We start from the raw sequence: 9,701 nt of genomic DNA on the forward strand, positions 1-9,701 counted from the left end.
TTTATTCTCTTTGTAGCAGTTGTGAATGGGAGTTCACTCATGATTTTGCTCTCTGTTAGTCTGTTATTGGTGTATAGAAATGCTTCTGATTTCTGCACATTGATTTTGTATATTGAGACTTTGCTGAAGTTGCTTATTAGTTTAAGGAGATTTGGGGCTGAGATAATAGGGTCTTCTAAATATACAATCATGTTTTCTGCAAATAGAAACAATTTGGCTTCCTCTTTTCCTATTGAATACACTTTATTTTTTTTTTTCTTGCCTGATTACTCTGGTTAGAACTTCCAATACTCTATTGAATAGGAGTGGTGAGAGAGTGGTTATCTTTTATTGAAGATTTTTGCATCCTTGTCTATTGCCAGATTTCAAAGGGAATGCTTCCAGTTTTTGCCCATGCAGTCTGATATTGGCTGTAGGTTTGTCATAAATAGGTTTTATTATTTTGAGATATGTTTTTTCCATACCTGGTTTATTGAGAGTTTTTTGCATAAAGTGCTATTGAATTTTGTCTAAGGCCTTACCTGCATCAGTTGAGTGAATCATGTTGTTTTTTGTCTTTGGTTCTGTTTATATGGTGGATTACATTTATAGACTTGTCTATGTTGAACCAGCCTTGCATCCCTGGGATGAAGCCTACTTGATCATGGTGAATAAGTTTTTTGATATGCTGTTGCAATTGGTTTGTCAGTATTTTATTGAAGATTTTTGCATCTATGTTCATTATGGATATTGGCCTGAAGTTTTCTTTTTTTTGTTGTGTCACTGCTGGATTTTGGTAGCAGGATGATATTGGTCTCATAAAATGATTTGGGAAGGATTCCATCTTTTTGTACTGTTTGGAATAGTTTCAGAAGGATTGGTACGAGCTCCTCTTTGTATGTTTGGTAGAGTTCAGCTGTGAACCCTTGTGGAACTAGACTTTTTTGGTTGGCAGGCTATTAATTGCTACCTCAACTTTGGCCCATGTTATTGGTCTGTTCCAGATTTCAACTCCTTCCTGTTTTAGGCTTGGTAGTCTGTAAGTTTCTAGGAATTTATCCTTTTCTTCCAAGTTTACTGGTTTATGTGCATAGAGTTGTTTGTAGTAATTTCTGAAGGTAGTTGGTATTTCTGTGGAATCAGTGGTGATATCCCCTTTATCATTCTTTATTGCATCTATATGATTCTTCTCAGTGGTCTATTTTGTTGATCTTTTCAAAAAACCAGCTCCTGGATTTATTGATTTTTTTGATGGTTTTTTTTTTTGTGTGTGTGTGTCTCTATCTCCTTCAATTCTGATCCTATATTAGTTATTTTTTGTCTTCTGCTAGCTATTGAGTTTTGATCTTGCTCCTCTAGCTCTTTCGATATCAATGATAGGGTGTCAATTTTAGATCTTTCCTTGTTTCTCTGGTGGGCATTTATTGCTATAAATTTTCCCCTAGATACTCCTTTAAATGTTTCCCAGAGATTCTGGTACATTGTGTGTTCATTCTTGTTGGTTTTGAAGAAAATCTTTATTTCTGCCTTCATTTCATTGTTATCCAGTCAACATTCAGGAGCCAGTTGTTCAGTTTCCATGATGTTGTGCAATTCTGAGTTAGTTTCTTAATTCTGAGTTCTAATTTGGTTGGACTGTGGTCTGAGAGACTGTTATGATTTTCTTTCTTTTGCATCTGCTGAGTGATTTACTTTTGATTCTGTGGTCAATTTTACAGTAGGTGAAATGTGGTGCTGAGAAGAATATATACTCTGTGGATTTGGGGTGGAGATTTCTGTAGATGTCTGTTCGGTCTGCTTGGTCCAGATCTGAGTTCAAGTCGATATCCTTGTTAATTTTCTGTCTCATTGATCTGTCTAATGTTGACAGTGGAGTGTTAAAGCCTCTTACGATTATTGGGTGGAGTCTAAATCTCTTTGTAGGTCATTAAGAACTTGCTTTATGTACCTAAGTGCTCCTGTATTGGATGCATATATATTTAGGATTGTTAGTGCTTCTTGTTGCATTAATCCTTTTACTATTATGTAATGTCCTTCTTTGTCTCCTTTGATTTTTTGGTTTAAAGTATATTTTATCAGAGACTAGGATAGCAACTCCTGCTTTTATTTGCTTTCCATATGCTTGATAAATCTTCCTCCATCCCATTATTTTGAGCCCATATGTGTCCTTGCACATGAGATGGGTTTCCTGAATACAGTGCACTGATGGATCTTTACTTTTTATCCAATTTGCCAGTCTATGTCTTTTCATTGGGGCATTTAGCTCATTTATGTTTAAGGCTAATATTGTTATGTGTAAATTTGATCCTGGCATTTTGATGCTAGCTGGATGTCTTGCCCATTAGTTGATGTGTTTTCTTCACTGTGTCAGTGGTCTTTACCATTTGGTATGTTTTTGGAGTGGCTGGTACTGGTTATTCATTTCCTTGTTTAGTGCTTCTTTCAGGAGTTCTTGTAAAGCAGGCCTGGTGGTGATAAAATCTCTCAGCAATTGCTTGTCCATAAAGGATTTTATTTCTCATTCACTTATGAAGCTTAGTTTGGCTGGATATGAAATTCTAGGTTGAAAGTTCTTTTCTTTAAGAATGTTGAATATTGGCCCCCACTCTCTTCTGTCTTGTATGGTTTCTGCTTAGAGATCTGCTGTGAGTCTGATGGGCTTCCCTTTGTTGGTAACCCAACCTTTCTGGCTTTCCTAAGCATTTTTTCCCTTCATTTCAACCCTGCTGAATGTGACTATTATGTTCTTTGTGGTTGCTCTTCTTAAGGAATATATTTGTGGTGTTTTCTGTGTTTCCTGGACTTGAATGGTGGCTTGGCTTGCTAGGTTGGAAAAGTTCTTCTGGATAATATCCTGAAGAGTGTTTTCCAGCTTGGATTCATTTTTCCCGTTGCATTCATGTACACCTATCAAAGGTAGATTAGGTCTTTTCACATAATCCCATATTTCTTGGAGGGTTTGTTTGTTTCTTTTCACTCTTTTAAATCTATTCTTGCCTGCTCATTTTATTTCATTAAATTGATCTTCAGTCTCTGATATCCTTTCTTCTGCTTGGCCAATTCTGTTATGGAAACATGTGTATGCTTCACTAAATTCTCATGCTGTGTTTTTCAGCTCCATCAAGTCATTTATATTCTTCTCTAAGCTGTTTATTCTAATTAGCATCTCAACTAGCCTTTTTTCTAGGTTCTTAGTCTTTGCATTGGGTTAGCACATGTTCTTTTAGCTCTGAGAAGTTTGTTATTACCTACCTTTTGAAGCCTGTTTTTGTCAATTAATCAGAGTCATTCTCCATTCATCTTTGATCCCTAGCTGGTGAGGAGTTGTGATCCCTTGGAGGAGGAGAGGCATTCTGGTTTTTGGGGTTTTCATCCTTTTTTCACTGGTTTCTTCCCATCTTAGTGGATTTATCTACCTATGGTCTTTGTAGTTGGTGACTTTTGGATGGGATCTCTGAGTGGACATCCTTTTTGTTGATGTTGAAGCTATTTCTTTCTGTTTCTTAGTTTTCTTTCTGACAGTCAGGCCCCTCTGTTGTAGGACTGCTTGTGGTCCACTCCAGACCCTGCTTCCCTGATGATCACCAGCTGCAGCTGCAGAACAGTAAGGGTTGCTGCTGGTTTCTTTGTCTCTTATCTTTGTCCCAGAAGGGTACCTGCCAGATGTTGGCCTGAGCTCTCCTTTATGAGGTGCCTCTTTGGGTGTACAGTGGTTGGGGAGCTGCTTGACAAGACAGTCTGTCCCTTATAGGAGCTCAAGTGCTATGGTGGGCGATCCATTGTTCCATGCAGAGCTGCTGGGCAGGTACCTTTAAGTCTGCTGCAGTGGAACTCATAACTGCCTCTTTTCACAGGTACTCTGTTCTGGGAAGGTGGGGCTTTATTTATAAGTTCCTGACATGCTGTTGCCTTTTTTCTTAGATGCCTTGTCCCACATGGAGTAGTCTAGTCACAGTCTGCCAGCAGAGGCATTGTTGAGCTGCCACAGGCTTTGCCCAGCTGCTGTGTGAACTGCCTCAGTATTGGCAGACTGCCTCAGTAGTGGCGCACATTGTTCCTCCCACAGAGCTGGACCACCCAGATCCAGCTGCACTTGCTGTGAATCTCTCAATCCAGAGCATTTCAGAATGCTTGTTTTGTGTGGGTAGTATGCACCTAGCCAGATTGCATGGTTCCCTGTTTCAGCCCTCTCCCTTTCAGTTGAATGGTGGCTGTGTCTCCCAGGCATTCCAGGTGCCAGTTGAAACAGCTGCCCAGATTTGTGTGAGTTTCTGTTTGCCAACCCATGGCACTGGCTGTAACAGCCATGCTGAAAACTCCTGGTGCTTTTCAACCTAGGAATCTCCTGGTCTATGGGCAGTGAAAACTTGTTTGGAAATGTGATGAGTACTCACCCTTTGCATTGTTCTTTTTGGGAACTGCACTCCAGAACTGTTCCTATTCGGCCACCTTGGATCCCACCCCTGTGGATTATTGTTAATATAAATTTATTTTAAAGAGTCATTTGTCCTAATAATTTCTAAATATATATACATATTTTATAAAATATCATTTATTACAACCCTGTATATTCTCTATTATGTGTGGAATCTAAAACATTGACTTCATAGAAGCAAAGTGTAGAATGGTGGTTATAGATCCTGGAGGATGAGAAAAATAGGAAGACTATGTTCAAAGGGTATAAAATCTTATGTAGAAACAAAAAATATGTTTTTGGGTTTTTTGTTTTGTTCTCTTACATAGCATTGTAAATATAGCTAATAATAGAGTATTGTAAATTTCAAAATTGCTAATAAATTGCAAATATTTCCATCACAAAAAATATTAGGTATTTGAGGTGATACATATGTTAAATAGCTTGATTTTATTCTACATTGCATTCCTTAATTATAACATCCTTTTTTTCCTCATAAATGAATACAATTATAAACTGTCAATTTACAACAAAAACACAACAAACAAAAGGACAATTATCAGGAAATACATCTTTAATGCAAATACATTTCTTCTTTTATTCCTGTATTACTCTCTGGCTTTCTGTGGATTTTCTTATTTCAAGGGCTCTTAGATTTGTACTTGTTAAGCTTTTATTTGGAAAAAACACCTCTTGATTTCTTAAAATAACTCATACCCATTAAATTTTGAAAAAAAGTATGTTACAACATACACAAATCAATAAAAGTAATACTATACCTTAAGATAATTATACAAAAAATATAATTTTCTTAGCAAATGTACAAAAAGCCTCTGTCAAAATTCAACATTTTTTCAGATTAAAAAGATTTATCTCAACAAATTAGTGAAAAATTGAAAGCTTTCTATGTAAGCTTTAGAAAAGAGAAGGATGCTTACTCTCACTACTACTATTCAACATGGCTCTTTTAATACCAGCCAGAGCAATTGAGTAAGACAAAAAAAATGAATGATAGCCAAATTAAAAAGGAATAAGTAAAATTATCTGTTTGCAGATGACACAATCATATATACAGAAAACCCTAAACACACATTCACTTTGCAACGCTGTTAGAACTAACAAATAAATTACATAAAGTTGGAGAATACAAAGTTAACACACAAAAGTAGTTGCATTTCTATACATGAACAAAGAATTGTTGAGACAGAAATCAATAAAACAGTCTCATTTACAATACATTTTACAATTTTATTTACAATAATATAGTTAGAAATAAATGCAAATAAAGGCTTAAAATATTGTATACCAAAAACTATAAAACATTGATAAAAAATTAAATCAAACCAAATAAGTGTAAAATATCCCACGTTCATGGATCAAAAGAATTAATATCATCAAAATGTCCATACTAACAAAGGCAATCTAATGATTAAATGCAATCACTATCAAAATCTCAATGGAATTTTTTACAGAAATTGAAAAAAATTAAATTCTTACAATACCACTACAAACCCCTGATAAGCAAAGCAATTTTAAGAAAAAAGAACAAAGATGGAGGCAAATTACTTGATTTCAAAACATATCACAAAGGTATAGTAGTAAAAACCATATGGTTCTGGATAAGAGAGATGTATAGACCAATGGAACAGAATAGAGAGCACAGAAATAAACTGATGACAACTAATCTTTGGCAAGAATGCCAAGATTATGCAATGATCTCTTTGATCGATTGCTACTTACACATAACATGATTATGTAGATAACAAATAGTGAGAAATCTAATAAAAAATTATTAGCCCCAAAATTATTAGTTTACCAGGACAAAAATACCTTAAAGTTAATAGACTTTTCTCATAAAAAGACATACAAATGGTCCAAAAATTATATAAAATGGTACCCAACATCACTTATCATTAGTTAAATGCAAATCAAAATAATAATAAGATATCTCCTTACTTCCTGTTAGAATGGCTCTTTTAAAAAAATAAAAGATGTGTCAGCAAGGATGTAGAGATAAGATAACCCTATTATATTTTTATTGAGAATGTAAATTGTAGAGCCATTATAAAAAACAATATGAAAGTTGCTCTCAAAATTCAAAATAGAACTAACAAATGCTTTGGCAATGCTATAAAGATTACCAAGTATCTTCAGATGTCTATCTGAAGTTGAAATTAGAATCTCAAGGATATACCTGCATTCCCATGTTCACTGAAGCATTACTCACAGTAGTCAAGATGTTGCAACAAACTAATTTTCTGTCCACGAATAACAAAAACTTTGGTTCATATACACCATGATTGTAAGTTTCCTGAAGCCTCCTCAGCCTTTTGGAACTGAGTCATTTAAACTTCTTTCCTTTATAGATTACACAGTCTCAAGTATTTGTTCATAGCATCATGAAAATAAATACAGGTTCGGTCATAATATATTAAAAAGGAACAATTGATAGATTTGAGGACATACCATTTATACAGGAAAGAAAAGATCTGAATTGTCTGTAAAGACACATTAAATCTATACTATAACCATCGCATTTATTGATGCAATTTTCTATTCTTATTTTTAATTTTAAAAATAAATAAAGCCAACAGCACCCTGTCTTCACAGTGGTCTCTCATCCATATACTAACCTGGCCCAATCCTGCTTAGTTTCTGAGATCAGATGAGATTGAGCACATTCAGTGTGGTATGGCTGTAGACTGATATCATTTACATAGTGGATATTTTCATGAATAATAATAAAGACAATAGATCTGTCTGTCCTTTCTATTTCAGTGAAAAATGTGGTACACTCTCATGCATATTACAATGAACTGGCAATTATAATTGGTTCTTATTACAGGTCAATTTGTGAAAATTTTATCATCAGTAATTTAGAAAGCAACATTAAGATAGAGTTGATAGGAATAAATCATTATAGTTTATTAGCATTTAAAGCATTCATTTCCAGTTAACACTAAATGAATAGGAACTGAGAAGAAATTGTATGGGTGTAGCATTTTAAATTAGTTTTTGATCTTAAATGCCTTGTCCTAGATAAATGAAAAGTAAGCCTTTTTTTAAAAAAACTCCTTTGCAAATTTCCAGAGGTTCTCATACTAAGAAGGTATCTAGATAGTAAAAGTTATATTGAAAATTTTCTTTCAGGATTTTGTTATTATAACTTTAAAGTTACACTTTAGCTTTTCTTTCATGGTTGATAGTTGCAATTTTATATTGGCATTAATTCTGGATTAGCATTTTATTATAAAGAGTACATGTATGTATAAAGTCTACAGAATGTTCTATAAGATAGTAAAGGCACACATCCTTGACACATAATTGTTCTGATCAGTCATATCTAAATCCTAGAGCAGTACCAAAGAATGAAATGTATGAAAAATGCTTCTAAGTTGGTCCTGTGGGCACCTTGTTTTAGTTCTGTATATATCTAGAGAATATTTCTGTTATCAAAATAGTTTTTGTAGAAAAGATAAAAACAATAGTAAGATCATTTCATTGGTGCATACTCATGGATAACATGACATTTTTTTTATCAAATTTGAGCTCCATAAATAATATAAAGCAACACCAAGTTTACCTTGGCTAAGTGATAAAAACTGAGTATATTACAGTGACATACATTTTACAATGAGATGTATTAACTTTGGCTTCCTCCTTAAGCAATGAATTGTTCAGCATCAGCTATATTGCATGAAATATCAACATATTCTAAGACTTATATTTAGGTACATTGATGAGAGAATAGAGAGGTAAAAGTGTATGCCATGAGAAATTTGAGACCAATAATGAGATAGAATTAGCAACAACCATAAAATGCATAAAAATTACAAGATATTTTAATTCCATCCCTTTATTTTGAGCCTATATGTGTCTTTGCCCATGAGATGGGTCTTCTGACTATAGCACACCAATGAGTCTTGACTCTATTCAATTTGCCAGTCTGTGTCTTTTAATTGGGCATTTAGACCACTTACATTTAAGGTTAATATTGTTATGTGTGAATTTGATCCTGTCATTATGATTCTAACTGGTTACTTTGCCCATTAGTTGATGCGGTTTCTTTATAGCATTGATAGTCTTTACAATTTGGTATGTTTTTGCAGTGCCTGGTATCAGTTGCTCCTTTCCATGTTTAGTGCTTCCTTCAGGATCTGTTGTAAGGCAGGTCTGGTGGTGACAGAATCTCTCAGCATTTAATTGTCTGTAAAGGATTTTATTTCTCCTTAGCTTATGAAGGTTTTGTCTGGATATGAAATTCTGGTTTGAAAGTTCTTTTATTTAAGGATGTTGAATATTGGCCCCCACTCTCTTCTGGCCTGTAGGGTTTCTGCTGAGACACCTGCTGTGAGTCTGATCGGCTTCCCTTTGTGGGTAACCTGGCCTTTCTCTCTGGCTGCCCTTAACATTTTTTTCTTCATTTCAACCCTGCTGAATGTGATAATTATGTCCCTAGGGGTTGCTCTTCTTGAGGAATATCTTTGTGGTATTCTCTGTATTTCCTGGACTTAAATGTTGCCCTGCCTTGCTAGGTTGGGGAAGTTATCCTGGATAATATCCTGAAGAGTGTTTTCCAGCTTGGATTCATTTTTCCCATAATATTCAGTTATAACTATCAAATGCAGATTCATCTTTTCACATAATCCCATATTTCTTGCAGGCTTTGTTCATTTCTTTTCACTTTTTCTCTAATCTTGCCTTCTCTTTTTATTTCATTGACTTGATCTTCAACCTCTGAAATAGTTTCTTCTGCTTGGTCAAGTCAGCTATTAAAACTTGTTTATGCTTCACAAAGTTCTTGTGCTGTGTTTTTCAGCTCCATCAAGTTGTTTATGTACTTCTCTAAGCTGGTTATTCTACTTAGCATCTCATCTAACGTTTTTCAAGATTCTTAGTTTCTTTGCATTGGGTTAAAATGTTGCTTGAGCTCAGAGTAGTTTGTTATTACACATGTTTTGAAGCCTGCTTATCTCAATTCATCAGACTAATTCTCCATCCAGCTTTTTTCCCTTGCTGATGAGGAGTTGTGATCCCTTGAAGGAGAGATGTTCCGGATTTTTGTGTTTTTATCCTTTTTGTGCTGGTTTCTTCCCATATTCATAGATTAATCAACCTGTGGTCTTTGTATTTAGTAATTTTTCATGTGGTCTCTGAGGTGACATCCTTTTTCTTAATGTTGAAGCTATTTATTTTTGTTTTTTAGTTTTCTTTTTAATAGTCAGGCCCCTCTGCTGCAGGACTCTTGAGGTCCACTACAGGCCCTGCTTACCTGGGAGTCACCCATGGGAGCTGCAGAACAGTAAAG

This window comes from Callithrix jacchus, chromosome 10, assembly GCF_049354715.1.
Source record: "Callithrix jacchus isolate 240 chromosome 10, calJac240_pri, whole genome shotgun sequence".
Classification (NCBI taxonomy): Eukaryota; Metazoa; Chordata; class Mammalia; order Primates; family Cebidae; genus Callithrix; species Callithrix jacchus.